This window comes from Corvus hawaiiensis, chromosome 3 (assembly GCF_020740725.1).
Source record: "Corvus hawaiiensis isolate bCorHaw1 chromosome 3, bCorHaw1.pri.cur, whole genome shotgun sequence".
NCBI lineage: Eukaryota > Metazoa > Chordata > Aves > Passeriformes > Corvidae > Corvus > Corvus hawaiiensis.
The window spans coordinates 121,391,420-121,418,655 of record NC_063215.1 but is presented as its reverse complement, the minus strand read 5'-3'; the positions used below and the strand labels follow the sequence as shown (position 1 = coordinate 121,418,655).

Sequence of the window (27,236 nt, the reverse complement as noted above, 5' to 3'; positions counted from 1 at the left end):
GAACAAAAGGGAAAATTTATCTTTTGGCTTGCTTAATATCTTGGCTTTATTAATGTATCAATGTCAATTTTTGTCATTTGCTGCCTCCTGCACAGTGTGTTTGCAGCTCTGTGTGAGAGCAGACTCTCCCCTGTTGGGGAGTGAGACAATCCTGGAATATCCTGAGCTGGAAGGGACCCACAGGGATCACCCAGTCCCACCCCCGTCCCTGCCCAGACTCCCCAACAACCCCAGCCTGGGCATCCCTGGCAGCGCTGTCCAAACGCTCCTGGAGCTCTGGCAGCCTCGGGGCCGTGCCCATTCCCTGGGGAGCCTGGGCAGTGCCCAGCAGCCTCTGGGGGAAGAGCCTTTCCCTGATCTCAGCCTGAGCCTGCCCTGGCCCAGCTCCAGCTGCTCCCTGGGTCCTGTCCGTGTCCCAGGGAGCGGAGATCAGAGCTGGAGGCCCCGATGTGTTCTGACCTCACACTTCTCTACCAGAACAAACCCAGTGCCCTCAGCAGCTCTTTCATGGTCCTTCCACACCCTTCCCCATCCCCATGTCCCTTCTTTGGATGCTGTCAGCTTTTTATCTTCTGTATATTGTGGCGCCCAAAAGTGCCCCCAGGACTCCAGTACAGTTTAACAGCAATGAAAGAAAACAGTGGATTTCAACTTTGATCTCAAAAGCTGTCTCAGGCCCCTGATAGTGCCTCGAAATGTCTTTGCAGTTCTTGCTTTATGACTTGTGTCAAACACGGAGAGAGTGAGACTGAGCCCCTGGGCTCAGGTTCTGTGTGAGAAGCCACACAGCAAGCCAGAAATCTTTGCTCCAGATCACCAGAAATTTACACTGTTGAGGGTGGAAATACTGAGAGTTGAGTCTTGGGAGCTGAGCCAGGAAAGCAGCACCTCTGCCATGGGCAAATTTGGCACGTGGAGAGAGCTCGAGCTGCTTGCAAGAGGTCCCAGCAATGTGTGTGTGGAGCTGGGAGGAGCATGAGTTGCAGTGTCGTGTTTGGAGTCCCCCTGGGTGAGGATGTAGGAATAGACTGGAGGTTTTGGTGACTGAGGTTTCTTTTCTGTGGCAATAATTGTTCTTGGCCACATCATTTCGGTTTGTTACTCTCCTGTGGTTTGTTTTACAGGCCTGTTTCCTTTCTCTCCTGCTATGGTGTCTCAGTTATCTTCAGCAGAGGCTCAGCAATAACTAAACTTGAGCTTAGATACTTAAACTTCAGTTCAGAGTAGATACACGGAAGAAATCCTTCCCTGTGAGGGTGGGCAGGCCCTGGCACAGGGTGCCCAGAGCAGCTGTGGCTGCCCCTGGATCCCTGGCAGTGTCCAAGGCCAGGCTGGACACTGGGGCTTGGAGCAGCCTGGAACAGTGGAAGGTGTCCCTGCCCTTGGCAGGGGTGGCACTGGATGGGCTTTAAGGTCCCTTCCCACCAAGGCCTCGTCTTCCTTTGCCTTCAGTGTCTGCCTCAGAGTTTGTACCAAAACCAAAGTGAGGTTGGTGTCACCTTCTCTAAACTGGGAGAACAGATCACTCCAAGCTGTGGGGAGATGGAGAGGCTGTAGGATGGAGAGGGTGCAGCCCTGCAGACGCCGAGCTGTGGGGTTGCTGCTTTCAACAGCCTCGTTGTTCCTGCGGACACAGCTCCAGGTGGGTCTGAGAGAGACAAACTCTGCTTTTGGGGGTTTGTGTTGATGAGGAGGGGAGGGGAGGTCACTGCTCTGCTTATTGTAACTGCTGGGGCAGAGCCAGGAGCCCAAGGCAGGACAAAGGCGAAGCAAACCTCTCCGAGCTCTTGGGTTCTCTTCATTCCCAGATATTCTGATTCCTGCCCAAGTCCAAGTTCATTGTGCTGTGCAGGATGCGAGTTTAATCAGGTTTTAGTGCTGGTTTAGCTGAGTATTTCTAGGGCTTGAGGATGAAGCCAAATGCTCTGCATTGAAAAAGTGATGGATGTTCAGCGCAAGATTCTCTTCAGGAGCTGGCACGAAAAGTGGTTGCTGAAGCCGAGGGAGGAGCAATTCACAGCTTGGCTGGAAGAGGGAGAAGTGCTCACTGCTGGTCTGTCACTTCATCCTCATGAGTGAGTCTGGAAGCTCCCGAGATCAGCCAGGCTGCAATTTCAGATAGTTTAGATGGTCTGGCCTTGAAAAATTCATATTTTGGTGCCTGGAACAAAAGCTGAAGGTGGCAGGAAGTGGCAGCAGTGGCAGGGAACTGAAGTGACACCACCCTGAGCTCAGAACTAATTTTGGTTGTGACCTTGAGCAGTCCCTGGGCCACACCAGAGCTTTTTGTGTCACCTGCTTTGGGAGGTTCTTCCTTGCCCGTGGAGAAGTTGGGTCTCGCACAGGTCTGCTGTGGAGCACCTGTGCCACCACCTTTAAAGAGCCACACTGGAGGTGTCAGTGAGCCCCTCAGTGCCTGCCCAGCCTAGAGCAGGGCTGGGAGGGCAGGGGGCTCAGGGAGTGCTCATTGCTGGTGGTGTTGGAGCTCGGAGCCCAGCCCTGAGCTGGGTTTGTGGCTCTGAGGGCACGGGGAGTGTCCGGAGCAGGCCTGGCCTGGGCAGAGTAGGAACTCCTGGAGTAACTCCTGAGTAACCCACACCTTCCACGTGAGAGGGAGGCACTCCCAGAGTCAGGCGCTGTCTCCTCAGAGATGCTTTGGGGTTTAATTCTGTTCTCACAGTGACTCCTCTCACCTGGGAACCCCGTGGTTACCTACAGAGGGTCTGAGGCCTTAGGGATGTAAATATGGACAGGAGGGGTTGGAATCTGCCTATCAGGGGATCTTCCCCTTGCCCACAGGAGAGTGTGCAGAACTCTTCTGTGTGATGATAATGTTTTCATACTTTAGGTGTGAAAATAAAAAATGGGAGAAATCTCGTTTTTCTGGCAGCACACAAAGAACTTTCTTCTGTGTCAGCACTAAAACTCTGTGAGGGGATGAACACCTGGGAATCTGAAAGACACATAGCTGGAAAGCATCAATATGAATGGATTTTTCTGCTTCTTTTTGCACTTGAAAGAAAAGTGAAAGTTACAGGCTGAGTCAAGCTTTTACCCTTTATTTCAATCAATTCAGTTATTGCTAAATATGGCTACACACAGGTAGCCCAGGTGACAGAGCTGCCTCCAGCTGCTCCTTGGCCCCAGTGTCCCACGCGGGATGCTTGAGTTATCCACTGAGAGCCCCCTTGAGACTGGAGCACAGGTAAATCTGCCTGTCTGAAGGGCAGGATTGTGTCCTAAGTCCCTGCTCATTCCTTCCTTTCCTCAGGCCCCACCATTGTGGCTTGGGTGGCAGTGGCACGTTGGAAAGCCCTGGGGGTGCCAGCTGGGGGTGAGAGCTCGGGGTGCCAGCCCAGGCTCCACCAGCACTTGGCCCACACTGGGGCACAGATTGAGAGATGAACTCTTGGAAGCTTGTCCTGAGGAGGATGAATGGTACCTGCTGACGAAATTCGGTGCTTTCACAGAGCTGTGATAAACCCCAAAGTCTTAGACTGCCAACCTACAGCCTCTGCACCGTCACGTTCCCCAGTTGCATTTTGTATTGGAATTTTACCTGCTCCCACCTGCGTCCTTCTGCTGGCAGTGCCAGCAGCCCAAGTGCTGCCTCTCCTGAGAGCAAGTTCCTGCCTGTTTCCTCTCCCAGCCCCAGCTCTTGCTTCCCTCTGGCAGAGGCAGCTTTAGGTGCAATATCCTCATGTTTCTGGGAGTGGGTTTTGGAATAAACCTACACACGGGATGTCCATGGGTTGCTGCTATGGATTCTGTGAAAGGTGATCAGGAAAAGCAAGTTCAGAGTTATTCAGGGGATCCTCTGATTCCTGCCCATCTCATGGAGCTGCTCAGGGTGAAACTACTACTCCCATGCTTTTTATTTTCCTCCTCTTAGTGCTGGTTTTTCCCCAGGTAAGTCAGTGCTGGAGCAGCCCTTGTGGGTTTATCTGTAATGAGCAGTGGTTGTGTCTGCACACGGAGATAGCAGATTCCAGCTGTAGTGTGCAAACGTCGGTGCTTTGTGCCTTAGTGCACACCCACATTTGTCAGCTGACAGGGCTGATGCGGTGAGAAAACCTCGCACTCTCCAATAACCTGAGCACAGGCACTTCCTGCGTTGTTACATTTAACCAAAGCTCTGATAAAAAATACTACATTAATTTTTCTAATGGAGACCAGATTCTGCATTATCATAATTTACGTTTTTGGATAGTCTTTGATTGACTCTGGTGGGAAGGGAGGTGAATCAGTATCTTGTACTTTAGGGAAAGATCTAGGGGAGAATTGAATTGTACTTCCTTGGAATTCACATCACCCCCCCCCCCTTAGTTGGAGATGTTGATCTTGAGAACAACCAGCAGAGAACAGCCCAGGAAGGGCTGAACGTGACAAAACAGTGCAGAGCATACAGAAATCCTCTTTGCTGTGTTCATCATTCTGTCTTCATCTTGGATTGTTTCCACCCTTCTCCTGCACCTGGAAGTCACAAGCATCCTGCAGTGGCAGGTACTCTGGGTTCTTCTGCCAGGAGTAGTCTAAGAACAGCTTTTGCTGGGAGCAGCTCTGACCTTGCTGAAATCACTGCTGAAATCTCCCCTGACTCTTGCAGTGCCAGAATTTCACGGTGGCAGTGGTGAGGCAGGGACTGAGCCTGGTTCATTGTCCCCAGAGCTCGGTAGTACAGGACAGTCAGGCCGGTAAAGCCCCTGCTCAGGGCTGAGAACGAGATCCTGGCCAGCTTTCCTTCTCTGCCCCTCTCTGCAGTCCTGCTGGGCTATGTCATGCTACTGTGTTACAGCATTGTTCCATGTCTTTTTTTTTTTTTTTTTTTTTTAGGAAGTAATGTCGGATATTGGCAGTCAAGGGCGATGGAGCAAGGTGAGCTGTGACCGGTGGACAGAATGAGTTGTTACGGCCTCGGTCTCAATTTTTGGTGCAGCTCTAAGCATCCGTTGTTGTTTGTGTGTTTTAGGTGGTCCACTTGCAGGATGTCCTGGCCCTGGATGCTGGAGGGTGCAAGCCTAAGATATAGGTGTGGTGTACTTCAGTCGGAGCAGGGAGGCTGTGGTTTCACGGTCTCTCAGCATGTTTCGTGTGGTTTTGCTTTGCTTCTCTGCAGGTGCTGCTGCCGCCCTGGGCGTGCCAAGGGACAGAGGCGAGCAGGTGAGTTGGCATTTAGGTGGGGTGTCTGATAGGCCAGCGGTCTATGGCAGCGTGCTGAGCGTGTCCCTTTTCATTGTGCAGGTTTGTCCTGGCCACCTCCAGAGTCAGATCAAGATTTGAGGTGAGCCGGGGCAGTGGTGTGGAGTAGCCCGGGGATGCTCTTCTTGAGGGCAACAGTGACGTTTTCTGTTTTGTTGTCTTAGGTACCGTGAGCAGGTGTGGAGCTGAAGCTTGGAGAGAGCAGGTAAGCGATGAGCCTCGGCAGTTTCGAGGGAGGGGGCCTTGCGGAAGGGGTCTCTTTTGGCGTGTGTTGTCAGAGGCTGAATTTTCTCGTTGTTCTCCATCTTTCGCAGCTGCCAAAGCGGACCGTGGGGAACGTGTTGACATCTGAGGTGCTGATGCATTTTTTCTGTCAAGGATGGATTTTGTCCATTTGTCTTCAGAAAGCTAAGTGTTGGGAGCAGTGGTTGGGAGAAGGGAAAGGCCTTTGGAGTTCCAGGAGGCAATTGGAAGTTAGCTTAGAGGAGAGGGCTGTTGTGGGAGGGTCCCTTGGAAGTAAAGGGAGAGGGTTTCTCCTCAGCATCACCTGAGCCTTTGCTGGGCAGGGCAGTTCCCACCCATCTCTGTCATCGGCCTTTGAGTCTCGACATCATCGTGGATCTTTTTGCCCGAGGAGCTCGCCTTCGGATCTGGCACGATCGCCACGGTCTCCATTTTACCTACTCGCTGGCGTAGCCGCCTGCGGGCATCTTGGCCACTTGCTGGATGGTCAAAGGTAAGGGATCAAAGGTCGGGTTGTCAAGGAATGGGTCGAGGGGTTAAAGGTCAGGGAGGAAAAGGTCAAGGCTCGGGCTCAGGATTAGAGGTTCCAGCATGATTTTCCACGGTGGTTCCCAGTGTGGGGACACGGGGTGTGGGGTCAGTGGCGCCGGGGGCAGGCAGGAGCCCCGTGGGCAGTGGCCGGCAGCGGCGGGGACGCCTCCGTACGGGTCGCGCCCCTCCACTGCCAGCAGAAGCCCCCCTGCGCCGTGCGGTGCCCGGCCGCACTCCTTGCCCTCCCCGCCGCTGCCTTCCCGCACTCCCACCGCAACCCCTGCTCCCCTCCAGCCCAGGGAAATGCAGGAAAACACAAAATCATCGAGGTGGAACAGTCACCGGAGCTGCCCGAGCCATCCCCCTGCCTGAAGGCGGCAGCTGCCCAGAGCCAGGGGCACCCAGCAGGATGCAGCTCCTCTTTCCCAGGAGCTGGAGGCAGGGTTTCCCAGGCAGGGGGAGCAGGGAGAATTTCAGCTCCCAGCAGCTCTCTGTGAGTGCTGGATGGACTCTGGGCTGAGCCAGGTGGGAGGTGTGGGTGGTGTTCATGTCCCCAGGAGCTGCTCAAATCCACCTTAAACTCCTGGAATGGTCTGTGCTGGCAAGAACCTTACAGACCATCCTGTTCAGCCCCTTGCCATGGTCAGGGACACCTTCCTGGGGTGTCTGTGCCAGAGTGGTGGAACGGGCAGGACTTACTCCCTGAGCCCAGTCCCGGGCAAGATTGGGGTTCCCATGGGAAGAAGCCTGTGAGCTGCATTTCCGGAGCTGGGAGCCTCCATGCCTGGGAGTGTTTCCAGTACTGCTCTTTGGCTTTTTCCATAACTGGGCATGATGTTTCTCCCCAGAGCAAGGTGGTTTTCCCTGGATTGTTGGGGTTACACACTGGCTGTTTGACAGCTCTGTTGTCTCTTTCTCCTGAATGGAAGAGCGAGGAACAGGGGATGCTCCCGACTGTCCCAGGGATGTGGGAACAGCCCAGTTCCAGTGAGGAATGTGACGCCCAGCTCGTGGCGTGTGCCCTGAGATGGTCTTTGCTGTTGTTTTGTCCTTAGAGCCTGTTGGAGTGCTGGCCTGGATTTGGGAGGAGCCAAGTAGCCTGGAGCAGTGAGGTTTTTCCTGTCAGAAATCCATGCTGGGGATGTTTTCCCTGGCTGTCCCAAGGGGAAGGAACAGCTCTGGAGTTTTTGCAGCCACAGGCTGGGGATGCATCCCCTGAAAACCAGTTCAGGATCGGTCATCTGACTCTGTCTCTGACCTGTGGCTTCCAGGGAGCCTTCTGGTCTTCTGGATATTCCCAGGAGAGGATATTTCACCACCTGACTTTTAAGCCAGGAATTCCAAACCCAGTAAGTCGGTCACATTCTATGGGAGCTGCCCCAATGGTGGGATGGCAGAGGGCACACCCGACGCTGCTGTTTGGGACATTCCCGACTGGAACGGGAGCCAGCTGGGCATTTTGGAGCGCTGAGGCCACCAGGGCAGCCTTGAGTGGCATTCCCAGGCAATGCTGAGGCATCCCATGGCTGTGGCACGTGGCAACACATGCCTGATGTGGAGCAGAGAGAGGAAGGGAGAAATTCTGAGTTGATGGGAGGAATGGAATTGGGCTTTCCAGAATAGAATTGGTATAGGTGCTGATGGTATCATGGAATCATGGGGTGGCTTGGAAGGGACACAAAGACCCTCTGGGCTCTGTTATCCCATCCCGTGGCAAAGAACACATCCAAAACTGCCTCCTCACCCTCATGGAATGGCAGTGGGTGTTGGGAGCTCTGGCAGGAGCACCTGGAGACCAGGTAAGAATAGCAATGGCATTGTTTTGGCTGCTGCTGGATGTGGTTTTCTCTTTTCAAGATGTTCCTCTGATTGATGTTTTCACAGTAGCTTGCTAGGCCTCATTTGAGGATAATTCCAAGAATTTGGAAGTCGTTGGAAAAGAATGAGGAAAAAAGGTGAACCTGATCCATTCCTAGTAATTCTGAACTTCTCTTGCAGCACCGTTCCAGGGGAAAGCTGGTGAAAGGATAAAGATGCAGAGGAACAAGTGTTGTAAACCCCCCTGCCTCCCTGACAAAGCAAACCTTTCTGCAATCCCAGTAAATCTCTTGGAGAAGCTGTGGGATCATAAGGTTTCCTAGGAAAGGAAAACTAAGGACAGAGATGAGGAAAGAGGCTTCCAATTAACAATGATTTGATGGAGGTAGGAATGATTCTTGTATGTTTGATGCACCCCTTTTTATTCCTGGGATAATTTTAAATGATTTCTTTAAAAAATCATTTCAATTTGGGAATTCAGATTAGAGAGGAAACGATGCAAAATAAATGCAGGGAGAGATCACAGAATCATCCTGGAATGGCAGAATAGTTTGGGTGGGAAGGGATCTTAAGGATCACCTCATTCCATCCACAGGGTGCTCCAAGCTGCGGCCAGCCTGGCCTTGAACACTTCCAGGGATGGGGCAGCCACGATTTCCCTGGGTTTACGGGCACAAGAGGGAATTTCCAGCAGGAACTGAGGGGTTTCCCTTGCTCTGCCTGGCCCTAGCAGGGCTTTGGGAGGCAGAGGCTGTGGGAACAGGAGCTTTGTCCACTGCCTTGGGGGAGTCTCTGATGTCCCAAAACCCAGCAGAGCAAGTGGTTGTGGTTTAACATCCCGTTCAAAGGAGATGCCAGGCCAGGAACGGGAATGGGCTGCAGAGCAGGGATGGTGCCCAGCAGAGGGGTGACTGTCCAGGGGGTCCCAGCAGTCCATCCCTGCTGCCCAGGTTTGGGATGAGCAGGCTGGTGACTGTCCCTGTGCTTGCTCTGCAGGATGAGGAAGCCAGGCCTGCTGAGGAGGAAGATGAGGAAGTGTGTGAGGATGGAGACAGCGGCCACCAAAGGCTGGGGAAGGCACAGATCCAGGTAGGAGACGTTGCCTTGCGAGGAGAGGGACTTGTCTGTCCCGTTGGAATTTGGGGCGTGAGGCCAGTGGAACAAAGGGTTTGATTCCATTTTCTTGCTCAGATTTTCACGTGCCTTAAGAGAGCTTTGCGAAAATGTCATTATCCCTGATTGAGTCTCTGAAAAACAGGGATTGAAGCTTTCAGAAGGGGCCCAACCCTGCCTGCATGTATCCAAGTGCAGCCCCCACTCCCTGTTTTTGTGTACAGCTGGGATGAGACCTCAGCTGCTGTTACTTGCCAGCTCACAAGTTGTGTAGCTCAGAGCCTCAGCCATGAAGGGCCAGGCTGTGTTTAAAACAGCCCAAGGTACCAGAGAGCTGGAGTAATTTCCTAGCAGGTAACTTGACTTGGAAGCTGCATTGTAAAATTTGTCCACATTTAATTTATGCCCCACATGGAGACACCTAAAGAAGCAGAGGTGGGGTGTTCCTAAGAAAAGAACATCCGAATTCTTTGGTGGTAGAGGGCTTAAAATTAAAGTCTGAGTGGAGGTGCCTTTAGGACACTTCCATTCCAGTATCTGAATGGAATTTAAATGAAGTAGCCAAATCCTGACAAGCTTGTATGAACTCCAAAGCCTCTGCAAGGGTTTCACAGCCAGGGAAGGAGATAAGAGTCTGGAGTCTCTCCCCAAAACCTGGCTGCTGGTTTGTTTGGCCAGGCATAGGAATAATTGTGTATTCCCTGGGGCTGTCCTTATGGGGAGAGGTTTACTTATGTGCCCTGGGTTTATTCAGTGCATCTTCAAAGTGATGGAAATTGATTTCACTGAAAGGCCAGGGGTGCCAAATGTTTTCCCCAGCCAGAGCTCGGAGCCAGCCCAGTGGGAAGGGGTTTAGTGGCCATTTTCCTGCTCCCTTGGGCAGCAGCACTGGAGCACTCGCACCCAACCGTGCCCGAGGTGCCGAGTACTGGCAGGAGGCAAAGCCAGGGACTGGGCAGGAGGAGCTTGCAGTGCTCCTGGAAGCGCAGACCTGGAGCCGTGGGTTAGAACTCCCAGGAGCTGCTGCCTCACTCAAACCTTGTTTAAAGCTCAGCATCCCTCCTGCTCCCTTGGAATGATTGTTGCTTCTGTTGTTGCTCTTTCCCGATCCATTATGATTATTATTGTAAATTGCCACTCCATTTCTTCCATAGCCCTTTGCTTCCTAGAGGTGGTGCTTTAGGAAAGCCCCTCCAGCCTGGAAAGGGGCTTTTGGCTCCGGGTTCATTCCCAGTCCCCATGAGCAGCTGGACCTGTGCTGTCCCCAGCAGGTGCCTTTCCTTCCTTCCCTGCTGCACTTTGGCTTTTCAAGGGCTCTCTGGGGGGCTGAGGGAGAAGTTCTTTGTCATTCCAGGGCAGCATAAGCCCTGATCCCACTCAAAGCAGGAGGAATTATTTCATCCTTGTTTTTGGATACACTTTTGGTGTTTTCTCTCTTTTGCTGACACTGTGTGGTGAAGCAGCAGCTCCCTGGAATAATTTTTATTTGTAAAACAATGAATTCCCTGCTGGAATCCCAGTCACAGCCCCCCAGATCAAGGTGCAGTTTAAGGCCTTACATCCTGACCAGGACAAGTTCCTGTCCTTAGACATGGAAACCAGGAGAAAACTCAGACTGGATTGGAGCCAGCATCCAGAATGGGGAAAGTGAGGCAGCGTGCTTGGCCCAGGCTGGGGCTGGTACAGGGGGTGTTCCCCATAGGATGACACCCATGTGGAGCAGATCCTTTTCTTCCTTTGTCCAATGGCAAAGGAGCAAATAACCCACAAGTGGGGCCTGGAAGGAAAAACGGTTCTGTTAAAATTAGGCAAAGAATGCACTAAGAAAAAATGGACATCTTTTTTAGGTATGAAAGTAAGTAGGGGAGAAACGTTGAAAAAGAGCTCTTTTATTTGGTGCCACCTCTCATTTTTTTATGGATAAAACCCTCTAGTGAGCAATCAGAACAGGAGTGGGAAAGCCAGGAGCCTTTGACTTCCACAGTGGACTTAATTTCCATGCTTAATTTCAACAATTTCTTCTCTCTCTCAGGACAGGAAAACCCACTTAACTTGTCCCATCTTTGCCAAAAGCTTTGGTATTTGAGCAGCCAAACCCAATGGGCTCTGGCCCCACCAGCCTGTACTGGAGGGCCCCTGGTCCTGCCTGTGGTGTGGGATGAATCCCCAATTGTCCCCAGAGGGGGCTGCCCTGGTCCCTGCAGTGCCCAGCACCTGAGACACAGAGAGAGCCCTGTCCACAGGGGCTCCTTGTCAGGAATGTGGCAGCAGCCCCAGGAGCAGGCTGGAGCTGAGAACTGGGGCTGTGTTTGAGACTGACCAGGTCAGCTCAGTGTTTACCTGTGGGGGGAGTTTGGCCCCCCACGCTGAGTTGAAGCGGGATCAGGGTGACAGATGCTGCATTTTGGGCACCCTGAGAGTTTCTCTCCCCCTTGGAGATTTCCTGTGGGGATGGGGCAGGGCAGGGAGCAGAATTAACCCTGCACCTCCCATGGGCACTGCTGGCCTTTGTCTCTCTGTTGTGCCATCAGCCTGTGGGAATTTGCTGCTGCCGCTGCCACCCCACCTGGGGCTGCGTGCTCCTGGCAGCCCTTCCCAGCCCCACAGCCGAGCTCCAGCGCTGCCTCCAGGCTGTGTTGGGAGAGTTTGCTGGGAATGTGCCTCATCCCTGGGAGTATCCTTTCCTTCCAGAGTGGATGGATGGAGCTTCTGGGCTTGTCAGCTTCAGAGTTTGCTTGCAAAAGTCACTGCAGGGAAGAATGACAAGGAGGTTTGTCAGAGTGGTGCTGTCAGACCCCACCTGCCAGTCTGTGCTTTGGGTTGGAGGTTGTTGTGTATTGGCTCTGCAGGGAATGAATGTCCCCTTCCCACCTCAGCCCAGCAGATGCCAAGGGCTCTTCCTGGAGTACTTAACTCTTTGCTTCCCTTTGGGATAACTTAATCTCCACCCTTCCATGAGCAATTCCTTGGCTTCTCCTGGAGAAAACCCCACAGCAGAGGCAGTCTGCAAAGGAGCCCAGAGCTGTGCTTGGAGCAGAGTGCTGAGAGCTGCGTATGCCTCTGCTGCCCCAGGCTGGCAATATCCCCATGGCACAGACTGGGCAAATGGGATTAGAGGGAGCACAATCCCTTCCTGGAAGAGGTTTTCTCCTGTGCAGATCAGGCACAGGGCAGGAAGGGAACTTTGGAGATCAGCTGCTTTCCCCCATGGATGACATGACCTGTGCCTACTGCTCACCATGCACCTGGCCAGAATCAAGAGCAAAGGTGGGTTTGGGTGTGAGCACTTGAAATAACTTTGAAAGAGAAGCAATCACCTTTTGCTGCTTCTTTCTTTCTTTCAGATGCTGGGATTGCCTCTGGGCACATGTGCTGAGCTCTCCCTGCAGGGAACTGTCAGGCCTTAACAGCTGTGAGGTTGTGTTCTTCTCAGTGGGGAACTGGAGATAATAATTAATTAATTGATTGATTGCAGTAATGTTTTCTGAACCTTTCCCCTTTCCTGGTAGATCTTCTCTCTCTGCCTCTGAATTTACAGCTGTTCCCTGGTGTCATTGGCCCTGCCTGAATTCCTTGCAGCTCCTCACTGGGAAAACCTGGGATAACTTCAAGGGGACAGAGGAGACATTTTTAGCTGAAAACCTGGGGTGACTGAGAGGGGACACAAGAATTGTTTGTGTAGGAAAATGGGAGGGGATGTCGAGCGGAGCAAGGTGGCATTTTTGAGGGAAAAGCTGAGGTGATGTTTAGGGGAGAGAATGCACATTTTTGGGGCAGAAAAGAGTTAATATTGTACAGGAAGGAAAAACTGGGGGGTAAAACCTGATGTAATCTGTAGGGGACAGAATGAATATTTTGGAGTAAAAATGAGGTACTCAGTAGTAGACAAAGAAGGAAAAGTTTGGGAGGCCAAACTTGACAAAGTCTCAAGAGCAGAGAATGAACACTTGGAGGGAAAAATGAGGTGATGAGTACTGAGCATGTGGGGAAAATTTGGGGGCTAAATCTGAACTAATCTCTAGGGGAGAGCATGAACACACTGAGGTAATATGAGGGAATCAGTTGTGGGCAGATAGGGAAACTTGTGTAAAAATAATATTAAATAAGCTGTAGAAAGAACATTTTGAGGTAAAAATGAGGTAAGCAGTAGTAGACAGATGGAAAACTTTGGGGGTAAATCTTGATAGAAGCTACATGGTAGAAAGGAAATAAATATTGAAGGAAGAATGAGGGAATCAGTAGTGGACAGGTAGGGGAATTTTGGGGGGTCAAACTTGAAATAATCTAAAGGTTGAGAATGAATCTTTTTTGGTAAAAATGAGGTAATAAATTGGGGACAGTTAAGGAAAATTTTGGGGGTTAAACTTGAGGTAATCTCTAGGGAGAGTGTGACCACTGACATAAACTGAGGCAATCACTGGGGCTAGACAAGGAAATTTGGGGTGTAAAACTTGGGAAGATCTGTAGGGCAAAGAATGAACATACTGAGGAAGCAATGAGGTGATCAGTAGTCAAGATGAGGTAGAATGTGGGGGGCAAACCCTGAGGTAATTATGTAGGAACCATAAGTGGTTTTGAGAAAAAATCTGAGCTAATTTGTAGGGGACAGAATGAACATTTTGGGGGTAAGACAGACATAACCTGCCTGGTTTTGGTTTTAAAATCTTGTCAGTGTACAGGGGACAAAAGAGACATTTTGGCAATAAAATCCGAGTTCATCTGTAGAAGAAAGAACTCATGTTTTGAGGTAAAAAGGAGGTGATCAGAACTGGGCAGGTAGGGAAAACTGAGGGGGTAAAATGTGAGGTCATCTCTAGGAGAGAGAGGAGCATCCTGAGGTAAACTGAAGGAATTGCTGTGGACAGGTGGGTAAATCTGGCGGGTAAAACTTGAGGGAATCTCCATGGTAGAAAATGAGTATTTGGAGGTAAAAATAAAGTACTCAGTGGTGGAGACGTACGGAAAATTTTGGGGGTAAAATCTGAGGTGATCTGTAGCAGAGAGAATGCACTTGATGGGGTAAACTGAGGTAATCACTTATGGACAGGTAGGGAAGTTCGGAGGGGTAAAAATTGAAAGCATCTGTAGGGCAAAGAATGAAAAGATTGAGGTGGAAATGAGGAAAGAGGTAGTGGACAGGTGGGGAAAGTTTTGGGGGCAAATCTTGTGGTAGTCTCCAGAGCAGAGAAAGAATGCTTCCTTGTAAAAAATGAGGAACTCAGAAGGAGACAGATGGGGACATTTTGGGGGTAAAATCTCAGGTCATCTCAAGGTGAGGGAAGGACTATTTGGAGGTCAACTCAGCACTCACTGTGTCCTCCTTCTTTGGCAGCAGCTGGCAGGGAAGGGAGAAGAGGCCTCGGGCTGGAGAGGGGCAGGAGAAAGGCACTGTGGGCAAAGGCACCTCCCTGGCATCCCCAGGGCACCTGTGGGGAACACAGTGGACACTTTGGGAGCAAAGGGAGGTGATTGCATTGTCCCTTTGGGGGATGCTGGCATTTAGATCATTCCATCCGTTTGCCTGCTGACATTGCCCAGCCCAGGGGCTTTGGCTGCCAGGGCAGCACAAAGATTGTTCCCTGGGTGGTGCGCAGATGAATTCTACCCCAAGCCCTGAATTCCCTGCTGCATTGCCACTGGAATAGCCTGCCAGCGCCTCCTGGAGCATGGATATTCCCATGCAGAGCTGCCTATTTAACACCAGGTGTGTCAGGAACCAGCAGAGCTTCCAGGGAAGCTCAGCAGGGTCAGGGCAAGGACAGCTTCATGTTCCATAGAATTTGCTGTTTGTAACCCTCATCCCCCAGCCCCCCCCCAATGTCCCTGGGGGCACCTGACAGAGTTCCCTGGAATTCAGCTGCCTGCACCCCCCGAGCCCGGGCTCCAGGTGATATTTTAAAGCAGGAGAAGGCGCTGGCCGGACGCGCTCCCAGCCCCTGCTGAGGCAGCCCCTGTGCCCACGGGAGGACTTGTCTCCCTGCAGGAGCTGATTTCATTCCAGAGCCTCAGGAGTGGCCTCTGCAAGTTCTTTTCCCTCAGGAAAGGGATGCACATCCCCGCCTTCAGGGCACCAGCAGTGGGAGCCACCTGGGAAAGCTTTCCATCAGTTGTGCAGTTCCAGCTGGCTCCCTAAAAACTCCCAACTCAATCCAAACAGATTTCTCTGACTCTGGCCTTTCATTTGAAGGCATCTCTGAGGGCATTGCTTGGCATTTCATTGCTGTGGGGGAAGCTTGCCTTGGCTTTAATGCTGCTGAGGGATGATGGCTTCAGGCTGGAAGGGAAGGCATTTTGGGTGGCTGGGACATAGCTGGCAGGAGTGTGGGAGGTCAGCACCAGGAATTGCTGTCTGAGCCCCTCTGCAAACAGCCCGTGCTGACATTCCCCAGTGCCAGCTGTTCCTTGGGGTATTTTTGGGGTGTCAGTGGGGTCTGTCGGGGCTGAAGCATCTGCGGGTGCCTGTTCAGAGCAGCCCCTGGCCGAGGGGCCGCGGGCAGCCCTTTATCCATGTCCATCCCAGCACTGCCCGGGCAGCCCAGTGCCCGTTCCCGGGATGTGTGTTTGGCACGCTGTGTGCCACAGGCAGGACACTGCAGGCACAGCTCCTCTCTGTAAATCCAAAGCACAAGAGCTGCTGCTTCCCTTCCTGGGCCTCCCAGCCTTCTCCTTCCCCCTGTTCCCTGCCAGCTGGGACACACAGAAGGAGCACCAAGGAACACTCCTGGCAGTGAGCAGGAGTCGCTGAGAGCTCTGTGCAGCTCTGGGCTGGAAAAGCTGGCCCGGCCTCAGCAGCCCCTGGGATTTTGGGCTGTGAACACTCACCTGTGGGAAAGGCCCCTCTGCAGGCAGGAACAGCCCTGACCCTCTCCAGAAGAGCTTTGGCCGTGGACCAAGTGAACCCTCAGGACTTGCCTTGCTCATTTCTCCCTGGAAAGGGCCATGGAACGAGCACCTTTACAGCTGTTGGGTAAATCCTGGAAAGGGCAGGAAATCAGGTTATGGGAAGAGTTCAGTGCTGTCACACAACTGCTCACCTGTGTTGTTGCATGATCAGATGCTGGCCATGGAGCTCTGCCCTGGGGCCATTGCAGGGGCTGGTGTGGAAAGCAGCATTAGCATAAAAGAAGGAGCTGTATTTGCATAGGAATGACCTTGCTGGCACTTGGCATTCCTATCCCAGGCAGGATATTGCCAGGAGCTGAGATTGGCTTGGCTGGAGCAGGGTGCTGAGAGTGCCCAGGTGTGGGTTCAATCGCCAGAGGAGCCATTCACATAAGGGTGCGACTTGGTGGTCTTTGTGTATCCATTCCCACTCAGGATGTCCTGTGCTCTGGAAATAAAGAAGAAACATTTTTCACTGGACTTTTAAAGCCAGTTTTTGCATTGGAGCATACCAGCCCCAGAGAAAGCGGGGGGGGGGAGGAAGGAGAGCATCAGGTCTCACGCGGCAGTTGCGGGATGAGCGGCTCAAGCAGCAGCGAGCCCCGGCGAGGCCCCGGTCCCGCAGCGGGCACAGTGAGAGCAGGAGCGGCAGCAGCGGCCTCGGCGCCAGCGCCCGGCCCGGAGCGGCTCGTCCCGCTGCAGCCGCGCTCGTTGGGCGGGGCCGCGGCGGGCGGGAGGTCCCCGGGGCAGCGGCCCCGGGGCAGGGGGAGGCGGGCGCTGCTGTGCGCAGGGGGTGCGGCGGCCCCGGCAGTGCCGGGGCTGGGGGAGCTCCGCGTCCCCGCGGGGGCTGCGGGCGGGGCCGGGCCGGGAGCGCCGGCGCTCCGGTCGCGCCAGGGGGCGCCCCACAGGGCGGGCGGCGCTGAGGGAGCGGCGGCCTCGGGGGGTGCCGGGGCCAGCACGGGCGGTCCCCGCGGCCCGCCCGCTTCCAGGCGCGATCCAGCGCCTGCTGCGGGGAAGCGCCGCCCTCCCGGCGGGCCCGGCACCGGCACGGCCCCGGCTCCCCGCGGCCGCAGCGGGAGCGTAGCCGGAGCTCCGGCGGGAGCCCAGCCCCGCGCTGGCCGCAGCCGGAGCGGCAGCGCCGGGCTCGGCCCCAGCGCCAATCCCGGAGCGGCTCTTGCCAGCCGCGGCGATCCCGATCGCTAATGCCATCCCCCGTCCCACCTCAGTTCTCCGACCCCGGCAGCCGCACCCCGCCCGTCGAGAGACAAGCGGCTCGGCCCGGGACCCCCAGCAGACACCGACAGGACCCAGCCCCGAATCCCCGGGCCCGGGTCCCGTTCCCACCTCAGCGCCTCGGGCTCGGCGCAGCGCCGGGAGCAGCCCCCGGTGCCGGGCTCCGCACAGCGCCCCGAACGACGGTCCCGCCGCAGCCCGGGATGAGCAGGATGAGCGTTCACCGCACAAAGCGGAGCGGGCGCGGATCCGCCGGCATTTACGGGCGCGGGCGGAGCGGGGCGGGGCCGGCACAGGTGTGAAGGGCGGGGTCCGCACAGGTGCGCGGGGCCCCAGCGCGGCTGCGCGGGGCGGGGCCGAGGGGATTTAAGCCTCGGGAATCGGCCCCGCCGCCATTTGCTCCCTCGGCGCTCGGTGGGAGCGGTTGTGGCCGGACCGAGCTCTGTATTTCTATATTTCCATATCTCTATGTCTCTGTATTTCTTTTCCTTTATATTTGTGTTTGTTTCTCTTCTTCTAACCCTCTCCGTTCTCCCCCCTCTGCCTCCCCTCCCCCACCCCCTACACCCTCCCCCCCCCTACCCCCCCCTCCCTCTCCCCCCTAGCCCTCCCCTCCCTCCCCCCCAGCCCGGTTCCCCCCCATCCCCCCTCCCTGTCCCCCTACACACCCCAACCCTACCCTACCCCTCCACCCTCTCTCCCCTTCTCCACCGTTCCTTCCCCCCCATCCCGGGTCCCCCCTGCCCCCTCACCCTGCTCCCCTTCCCCTCCCAATTCCCCCCACCTGCCCTCAATCCTCCCCCTCGGTCTCCCACCTTTCCTCGCCCCTCCACCTCCCCCTGTTCCTCTTCCCTCTTTCCCCCTCTGCATCTCGACCCCCCCCACCTGTGCTCCATCCTCGTCCTCCCCCCGCCTCCTTTCCTGTTCCCCCACCCCACCTCTCCCTGCACACCCGGAACCCCCCACCTGCGCTCCTTCTTTGACCCCCTCTGCTCCCTTATTCCCGTCCTCTGTCCCGTCTTTCCCCCGCAGCCGCGGGGCTCGGGGCGCCGGAGAATAAAGCCCAGAGGGCCGGAGCCCGGCGCCCCTGCCCTCGCTGGAGCCCCACACGGGCCGGGCCCGCTCGGCGGGTCCCCCGTGCAGTACAAAAACAGCGCCGGGGCTCCGGCTTTCCACACATCACACTGGGGATCCCCTCCTCAGGAGGGGTTCCCGAGGGGGGTGGGTGGGTTTCGGGGAGGGGGGGTGTGTTGGGGTAGGGTGGGCCCCCTCCTGAGGAGGGGGTCCCGGGGGGAGTGGGTGGGGTGGGTTTCGGGGAGGGTGGTGGGTTGGGGCGGGCCCCCTCCGGAGGAGGGGGTCCCGGGAGGGGGTCAGGGTGGGCCCCCTCCGGAGGAGGGGTTCCGGGGGAGGGGGCGGGGCGGAGGGGGGACTTTCCCCCCCCCCCTCCAGTCCCCGCCCCCTCTCCCGGACCCCCTCCTCCGGACGGGGCTCCCCCCGGCCCCCTCCCCGGGACCCCCTCCTCCGGACCGGGGCCCCGGGGGGAGGGAGGGTGGGGTGGGGGGGGGCCTGGCGGGGGGGGCTGTTGGTTTGGCCTGTGGTCTCTATGTCTGTTCATGCTGCAGAGTGACATGACCCCCTCTGCTTCCCCCCCACCCCACCCGCCCCCCCCCTCCCTCCCCCCCCGGGGCCCCGGTCCGGAGGAGGGGGTCCCGGGGAGGGGGCCGGGGGGAGCCCCGTCCGGAGGAGGGGGTCCGGGAGAGGGGGCGGGGACTGGAGGGGGGGGGGGGGAAGTCCCCCCTCCGCCCCACCCCCTCCCCCGGACCCCCTCCTCCGGAGGGGGCCCACCCTGACCCCCTCCCGGGACCCCCTCCTCCGGAGGGGGCCCGCCCCACCCCACCCCCCCGGGACCCCCTCCTCAGGAGGGGGCCCGCCCCAACTCACCACCCTCCCCGAAACCCACCCCACCCACTCCCCCCGGGACCCCCTCCTCAGGAGGGGGCCCACCCTACCCCAACACACCCCCCCTCCCCGAAACCCACCACCCCCCTCGGGAACCCCTCCTGAGGAGGGGATCCCCAGTGTGATGTGTGGAAAGCCGGAGCCCCGGCGCTGTTTTTGTACTGCACGGGGGACCCGCCGAGCGGGTCCCCCGTGCGAGGCTCCAGCGAGGGCAGGGGCGCCGGGCTCCGGCCCTCTGGGCTTTATTCTCCGGCGCCCCGAGCCCCGCGGCTACGGGGGAAAGAGGGATGAGATGGGGTAGGGAGAGGAGTCGGGGTGGCTTGGGGAGAACGAGGGGAGAAGGGAAAGGCCGGGTGAGGGGGAGGGATGATGGTCAGAGGAGGGGGAAGAGAGGGGAGTCGGGTTGGGGAGCGGGGTACGGAAAGGGGAGAAAGGAGGGGTGGGGGGGTCGGGGATGCACAGGGGAGCAGGGAGAGAGGGTGGGTGGCGCTGGGGAGAGGGCAGGCGGGGGGCTGGGAGAGACAGGGAGGCTGTGGGGGAGAGAGAAAGAAACTGGGGGGGTAGGAAAGAGGTGATAAGCGGGGGAAGAAGGAGGAGGATAAGGGCAGGAGAAACAGGGGGAAGAAAGAGGGGGAAGAAAGAGGGGGAGCGGGGGCCTCTCCCGGGCCACGCCGGGGGAGCCCGACCCGGCCGCAGCCTCCCCGAGCTCTGAGGGAGCAAATGGCGGCGGGGGCGATTTCGGGGGCTTAAATCACCTCGGCCCCGCCCTGCGCAGCCGCCCTGGGACCCCGCGCACCTGTGCGGACCCCGCCCCGCGCACCTGAGCCGGGCCCGGGGCCGCCCCTGAAGCCGCGCCCTCGGCCCCGCTCGGCCCCGCCCGGGACCGCCCCAGAGCCCCGGCCCCGCCCGGCCCCGGGGCCCGCCCTGCCCGGCACGGGGGCGGCTCCATCGCTCGGGGCCCCGCCCCTCTCTCCCGGGCCGGACCCGCCCCGCGCACCGGGGCCGCACCGGGGCCGCACCGGGGCCGCACCGGGGCCGCACCGGGGCCGCACCGGGGCCGCACCGGGGCCGCACCGGGGCCGCACCGGGGCCGCACCGGGGCCGCCGCGGGTCCCGGTCCTGCCGGCGGCCGCTGCGGGTCCCGGGCGGTGCCGCCTCTCCCCCGGCGGGATCGGGGCTGGGATCGGCACCGGCAGGAGCCGCTCCGGGACGGGCGCTGGGGCCGAGCCCGGCGCTGCCGCTCCTGCTCCGGCCGGCTCTCCGCGGGGAGCCGGGGCTCTGCCGGCGCCCGGGCAGCCCCGGGATCCCGAGCCGGGCCCGACGCGCCGGGCCGGGCTCCGCTCCCAGCCCTGAGCCCCTCCCGGAGCCCGCCTTGGGCCCCACGACGCGGCCCCGGGCTCTGCCGCCAGCCCCGGACGCGGCGCTGAGTCGCTGCTCCCGAGCTCTGCGTGGGGCCGGCGAGCCCGGCTTCGGGCTGTGCCTGAGGCAGGACTCGGAGCCCAGAGACACAGACTCGCCCTGGCCCCAAGAGCCCGCTTTGAGCATCAAAACACGGCACTTGGGCTTTAATTCAGGGCCAGCAAAACGCAGCACTTCCGTTTCTCTTTGTGAGCCCAAACACACAGGACTCGCTCTCTTCCTCAAGCCCTGAAAACAGGATTTAGTCACTGTTTCTGAGTCCCAACTCTGGCCATAGGAGCCTGCGCTCAGGACTCTGTAGATAGAGAAATGCTGCTAGCAAGGATTTTCTTGCTATTTTCCGAGACTTTTCTCTCTCACAGAAGAGGTAGCAGAATTATGTAAACAACCAAGCCACCTGCAACCTTGAAAAGTCTTCTTTATGGTACAGTAGAAAAATATTTTGACAATGGATGTTTTAGGATTTTAGCCAATCACCCCCAAGGGGAGGCTGATCCTTTGTCCAATTAGACTGTGAAGAAAGAAGTCTATAAAAGAGTTTGTAAAATAATTAATCAATCTTGCTGCACAATTCCTGCCTGCTGGATCTTCTCTCCTCCTCCTCCTCCCTACGGCTGCGGGACACAGTGATATACCCTAGGGCCTCGGCCTGCGGTAATAGGACTCCACAATGCAGGATTCAGTCTCTGCTTTTAAGCTCTGCGCCTGCTTTTGAGCCCCCGAAACGCAGCACTGGGTCTCTTTTTGTGAGCCCAAAACCGCTCCTGTCCCTTGGGTTCGGAGCCCCCAGAAGTGCCTGGGGCCATGGCTGGACCCCAGCTGGGCACCAGCAGCCGCTCCCTCCCCCACCGTGGGATGGAGAAGAGACCAGAGACAAAATTCCAGCTCAGAACAGTTTAAGAATGGAAACCAAATACAATCATTTGAGATTAATGACAACACATAGTGAGAGCAACAAGAGCAGTGGTAACACTAATGAACAGGAGAGGGAGAAAAACTCCTCCACACCCGCCCTGTTACGATCCGGTTTAAACCCAGAAAAGCAAAGCAAGCTAAGTCTCTGTGCATAAACCAGAAAGAACTTAGAAGGTTCAAAATATCCCCAGAAACGAGATTAAAACCAAACGAGGCTAGATGTTGTTGCCAAAAAAAATGGATGTATTTTATTTAATAGTAGAGAGGCAAAGAGAGGGGAAGAAAGAAATAGAAAACAGAAGGGTGCGTGGGGGAACAGGGAGAGGGGTTGGATGGAAGCCCATCACCCATCTGAGGGTGCCAACGACGTCTCGTTGCTCCCCTCCATCCGGTCTGCCGGTGGTGAGGGTCCCCCGTGGGCGCCGTGGCCACGCCGCCACATGCTGCCACAGCCGAAGGGTGCAGAATTCCGTGGGTTAGTGCACACTTTGGGCCAGGCGGGAACGCCCACGTGCCTCTCTTGCAGGGGCCGGCTTGACACTGTCCCTTGCAACACTGAGGGTCTGTGGCATCATCTCTGGTGCTCTGCTGCAGGGTCTGGGGGCCCCTGTGCTGGGCCATGTCACCCCTTCTGCTGTGGATGAGCTTCCTCCCCCCGGTGAGCACCCCGCAGCTGGGCTCTGCACAGTGGAGGATGGGCGGTCACTGCGTCTGTGACCACCGGCTTTTCCAAGGTACCCAAAGCCTCTCCTCCCTCCAGCCCTTGGTGCGAGCCCAGGCAGCTGATAGCCCTGGGGCCGTGCTCCTCATCTTGGAGGTGTTAAGCCTGAGCTCCATGAATATCCCCAGCCCTGAGTTGTTACTTTATCTTATCTTCATCAGCGAGCAGTGTCAGGCCTCAGGGCCCCATTCAGGGTGTGGGAGTCTTCTGCAGCTTTTGTAGTACAGTTTCAAAAGTCTTTAAGAAAATGTTTAAGTCATAAAACATAGTATTTCAGGTCTTTGAAACCCCTCCCTTTAACGTTATAAATCCAAAATCTAATCCAGAGCACCAGAATCTCCCACTGTGGGGGATTTCCATATTCCTGTTGCTTTCTCTGTGTTCTGTCCTGGGGATTTGTGGACTGAGGGAGGCACTGGCCGCTCCTCTGGCCAAGGGGAAGGCTCCTGTGCTATTCCCATGAAGAGAACACCTGGAATTACTGTCCTGGGAGCCCAGTCCGGTCTTTCCAGTGACTGGGGGGCACCCAGAGGGTCTTTCCATGAAATGAAAATGAGACCACCGGCCCAATGCATTGACAGCAGGATTGGACACTCCTGGCCAAGGTGACCAGTCCGTGGGAGTCGGACCGGTGACGATCCAGGGGGGATCTTAAGTTGGATACATGCAGATTTCATCGTGCAGAAGCTCCAATTCTTTTGGCACCTCTTGTTTAAATGTCTCCCCACTGGAAGAGGTCAATTAATCTTTGTAATGACCTGACTGCCAGAGCAGGGAAAAACAATCAGCGTTCCCTGAACGCCTCCATCACTTCCATGTCCACCTGCAAGGAGTGGCCGATGGGCAGGAGCCTGCCCAGAACAGGCTCAGAGATGGGGCTTTCAACACAAACCATTCCACCATTCCATGATCTCTGCCTGTATTAATGTTGCACTGTTCCCTCTCAAATTTAAATTCCCAAATTTAGATGATTTATTCAAGGAATCATTTTAAAATTATTCAGGAATAAAAAGGGAAGCATCAAACATATAAGAATCATTCCTACACCCACCAAACCATTCTTAACTGGATGCTTATTCCTCATCTCTGTCTTTGTTTTGCTTTCCTGGAAAACCTTGTGATCCCAGAGTCTCTCAGAGCAATGTACTGGCATTACTGGAAGGTTTGCTCTGTCAGAGAAGCCTGGGGGTTTACAGCACTTGTTCCTCTGCATCTTTATCCTTTCATCAGCTTTCCCCTGGAACAGTGCTGTGGGAGAAGCTTGGAATTACCAGAAATGGATCAGGTTCACATTTTTTCCCCACCAGTTTTCAACTGTTTTGAAATTCCTAGAATTACCCTCAAATGTGCCAGGAACACTGCTGTGAAAGGATCAATGAGAAGAACAGCCTGAAAGCAGAAAACCACCTCCAGCAGCAGCCAGAATGATCCCATTTCTCTTCTTACCTGGTCCTGCCAGAGCTCCCAACAGCCATTCCCATTCCAAAACAAGAGCTATGGAAGACATTCCTGCTGTCCGTGAGGGTGAGCTGGCAGTTCTGGATGGTCTTTGCTGTGGAACCAGACAACAAACAGAGTGGAAATGATCTTGGTGGTCCCTTCCAAGCCAAACCAGCCCGTGATTCCATGCGTGGATCAGCACCTTGTCCCAGCTCCACTCCAGAAACCTCCTCCCATTAACCCAGAACTTTCCTTTTGCTGCTCAACATCAGGATTTGCTGCCGAGTGCCCCGGGCAGGGGACGCCTCAGCCTTCCCTGGGACCGCAGCCTTCCCTGGGACCGCAGCATTCCCTGGGACCCGCAGCATTCCCTGCGCTGCCTCAGCACTCCCTGCGCTGCTGTTCCACGCCGATCCCGTGGTCCAGCGCCTGTGCGGGCTGCAGTGCCGGGCTCTCCCCACAAGGCGGCAGCACCGGGAGCGAGCAGCCCCGGCCGGTCCCGCTGGCTCGGGGCAGCTGCGCCTTGAACCCGCCCTGAGCCGGCGGGGGCCGTGAACACAGCGGGCACAAACCCCACCGGTGCCCTTTATTTCACCCTCAGAGGCACAGGATCGCAGCATTTCCTGGGCTGCAAGGGACCCGCAGGGAGCATCGAGTCCAAATCCTGGCCCTGCACCCCAAGAATCCCACCCTGTGCCCGAGAGCCTTGTCCAGACCCAAACTCTTCCCCAAGATCCTGAAAACACAGAGGGGCTGGGAGAAGGATGACCATGGAGGATTTCTTAGATAGATCTCCTTGTACGATCGTTATATAGTATCATTAGATAGTCCAGCAATCAATATCTTCCTTATGCCTCGCTATAGATAATCCAATAATCAATATGTTCCTTACACCTCGTTATAGATAATCCAGTAATCAATATGTTCCTCACACCCTCGCTATAGATAATCCAGTAATCAATATGTTCCTTACACCTCACTATACATTGTTACACGTCGCCTTCCTGGCGGCGCTCCAGTGACCGACCAGGACCCCTCCTGACCCCCCCCTTCCCATTCCCGCAGTCAGACCAGGTTTCCTTCCCGGCTCCAGCCCAGGATTCCCGCGGCAGTCTCAGGTGTCTCTTTCTTTCCACAAAGCAAATTCTTCACAGCTACACAGAACCAGCCCGCGCTGGTCCCTCCGGCGAGCACGGATCAGCTCATTCTTACCCCAAATGGTTCATTCTCTCCCTGCAGATTAACCCAGATTTTACCCCAAAATGTTCATTTTGTCCCCTACAGAATCCACCCCCGGAGCGACGCCTTGGGCCCCGCACGGCCGAGGCAGCTCCGGTGCCCCCGTGCCTGCAGCTCCCGCTGTGCCGGGACAGCAATCCCTGTGCCAGGACAGCAATCCCCTCTTTCCTTCCTGGAGAAAAACGCCGGCTCGTTATTTCCAAAACCTGCTGATCTCTATTCCCAGCTTCTTATATTGCTGTATATGTTAGGGTAGATAGAGAGGCTGTATTCGAAAATTAATCTATACATAAATTAGTATGAGGCATCAATATACCTAAAAGTGAAAAACGAGGGTTTTAGTATTCTATACACTCCCCTCCCCTGTGAATTTCTGGCAGTTTTGGGTCCCTCTGGGGGAGGGCACCCAGCATGACCCCCCCTCACTCCCATTCTCATCTCTTTCCTCAGCTGCACATGGATTTGTGCCTCCTCTGAGGATTTGGAAAGGAATTTGGGAACCCCCTTCCTTTCTGTGGTTTCCAGCTTTTTCTCTGAGGCGGCCCAAAAGGCAAACAGGAGAAAAAAAAAACCCAGAAGTGCACAAAATCCCAGCCCCTCCCAAGATGCAGCTCCTCACACCAAACCTTGGGAGAATCCCTGGTGCTTCCAACACCGCTGCAATCCCACCTGGAGCTGAGCCTACAGGGTGCTCTGCCTAATCCACATGCAAGCCTGGATAGCCCAAAGCCTGCGAGAAAAGAGGAGGCAAAGTGAAGGGGAGAGGGGGGGAAAAACGGAATTTTGGGTTTTTTCCCGTGTTTGCAAAAGGATTGAAGGGCAGGATGGAGAGGTTTCATGGAAAAGAAGTACCAAAGGCTGCTTCATTCCCAGCAATTAGCGCTGCTCAGGCTGAATCCAAGAGGACAAATGCACCGGGATCAAACAGGAGCGGCCGACAGGATGGGTTTATGACACAGATCTGTGAAGCTGGAGCCTTCTTTCTTCTCCCGGGCTCTCCCAGAAATTCTCCATGGCCGGGACGTGCTCCCGCTCTCCCTGCTGGGGAGGATGGACTTGGATAGCCCGGCTGACTGGTGAGCCTAAAACAAGAAAGTGATGCAGTGATCCAAGTGTTTTTCCCGAGGAAATTACATCTAATACTGGAATACCAAGTTACAAAATACAACACCAATCCAGTTTTACAATACCAGAGTATCTAGTTTCAAAGTACCAGAGGACAAGTTCCAAATACCAAAAAAATTCAGTTTCAAAATACTAGAAAAATCAAGTTGCAAAAAAATCAAAACAGCCCCGTTTCAGATACCAAATTGCCAAAATCCCAGTTTTCAGACGTCTTATGTGGGCAGAGATGCAATACTGTCACCATGGGATCTGTGCTACCAAAATGGGTATTTTCTCCTTAGGGGCAGCACCTAAGGAGGCAGGGCAGCACATGGGCTCTCAGGGGGAAACGTTCAACTTTCCCCTTTCACCTCGTCAGTCCTAACCCAGTGCCCCCAGAAAAAAGGAGGTTTACCAGGAGAAAAGGGCTTTAAAACAAAAGGACAATCTTCCTTCTTCATTACTGTGTTTAAATTGAGGGGAATCCCCTTCCTCTGCAATTTTAAGGGTACTAATTGAAGAAAACCCTGCCTTTTCCATGCTCTTAGGGGTATTGCTTGACAGGGAATCCCTAGTTTCCATTATTTTCTAGTTTAAATGGAAGCAGATAACTTTGACAATGCTAAGTTATGGTTTGAATTGAGCAGAACTCCCCCATTTTCATCATCCTAAGGTTTAAAGGAAGGGTAAAGCCCTATTGGCCCTCCTTTCTGAGGGTTTAAATTGAGGGGAAAATCACATATTCTCTGACTCCTGCTGGGATGAAAACATTGAAAAATAGAAAAAAATATTTATCAGGCACTTCCATGGTGTGAGCTCAGGATTCCCCACTCTTGCAAAGGGGGAATGTTCACCAGGCAAAGGATAAGAGGAAGAGCCTCAAATTGTCCAAAATCCCAGTAAAAATATTTTGTCCTATGGAAACTATGCCAGAGCTGGTCACATTTCAGGCCCTTTGTACCCACATTTCCTGATGTGCATCTCACAGGGGCTCTGTTCCCACTGCTCCAGGGACCCAACACAAACCTTACAGCACCACACAAACACAGCCCAAGAAGCTGCTGCCAGCCCTCCAAAGCTCAGTACCTGCAACAGGCACCTCTGTGCTGATCTGAGCCCGCTTGGCCCCAAAACAAGGTGGTCAGTTTATCCTTGAAAAGACTGAGAACAGCATTCTTGTCTCTCAAAAAGACCCACAGTTTCACAACTACAATCTCCACACCTCCACACTGAGACTTTATTCCCTTAAGTGTCCAAGGACTTAGGCAGCAGCAAGGAAGGTGATGAAGCGAGTCAAGTTTAACCCGAGAGAGCTCTCAGCTCCTTGTGAAAGCTCAGACAAGCAGTAGAGAAAGAATTAATGCTCCCATAACTGGCATCTAACAGCCACAGGGCAAGGGAAAAGTTGGTTTTAGAGAAT

General features: G+C 55.3%; 3 long non-coding RNA genes across 6 annotated transcripts; 1 reads left to right on the top strand and 2 right to left on the bottom strand.

The window, feature by feature from the left end:
• The first annotated feature begins 6,429 nt into the window (after positions 1 to 6,429).
• LOC125323251 lies at positions 6,430 to 10,506 on the top strand. 2 transcript variants are annotated; one of them, XR_007202432.1, is made up of 4 exons: positions 6,430 to 6,466; positions 7,029 to 7,322; positions 7,972 to 8,176; positions 8,788 to 10,506. It is a non-coding gene; the product is annotated as an uncharacterized LOC125323251 (long non-coding RNA). The 2 variants fall into 2 exon arrangements; XR_007202431.1 differs by lacking the exon at positions 6,430 to 6,466 and having other exon boundaries at positions 6,482 to 7,322.
• Positions 10,507 to 10,777: 271 nt separating this feature from the next.
• LOC125323256 lies at positions 10,778 to 11,937 on the bottom strand. The gene is made up of 2 exons (XR_007202441.1): positions 11,819 to 11,937; positions 10,778 to 11,651 (listed from the first exon to the last, which is right to left on the bottom strand). It is a non-coding gene; the product is annotated as an uncharacterized LOC125323256 (long non-coding RNA).
• Positions 11,938 to 13,030: 1,093 nt separating this feature from the next.
• Positions 13,031 to 23,522, bottom strand: LOC125323252. 3 transcript variants are annotated; one of them, XR_007202435.1, is made up of 3 exons: positions 23,480 to 23,522; positions 15,727 to 16,234; positions 13,031 to 14,330 (listed from the first exon to the last, which is right to left on the bottom strand). It is a non-coding gene; the product is annotated as an uncharacterized LOC125323252 (long non-coding RNA). The 3 variants fall into 3 exon arrangements; XR_007202434.1 differs by lacking the exon at positions 23,480 to 23,522 and adding an exon at positions 17,131 to 17,322; XR_007202433.1 differs by lacking the exon at positions 23,480 to 23,522 and adding an exon at positions 16,349 to 16,500.
• Between the last annotated feature and the right edge of the window lie 3,714 nt (positions 23,523 to 27,236).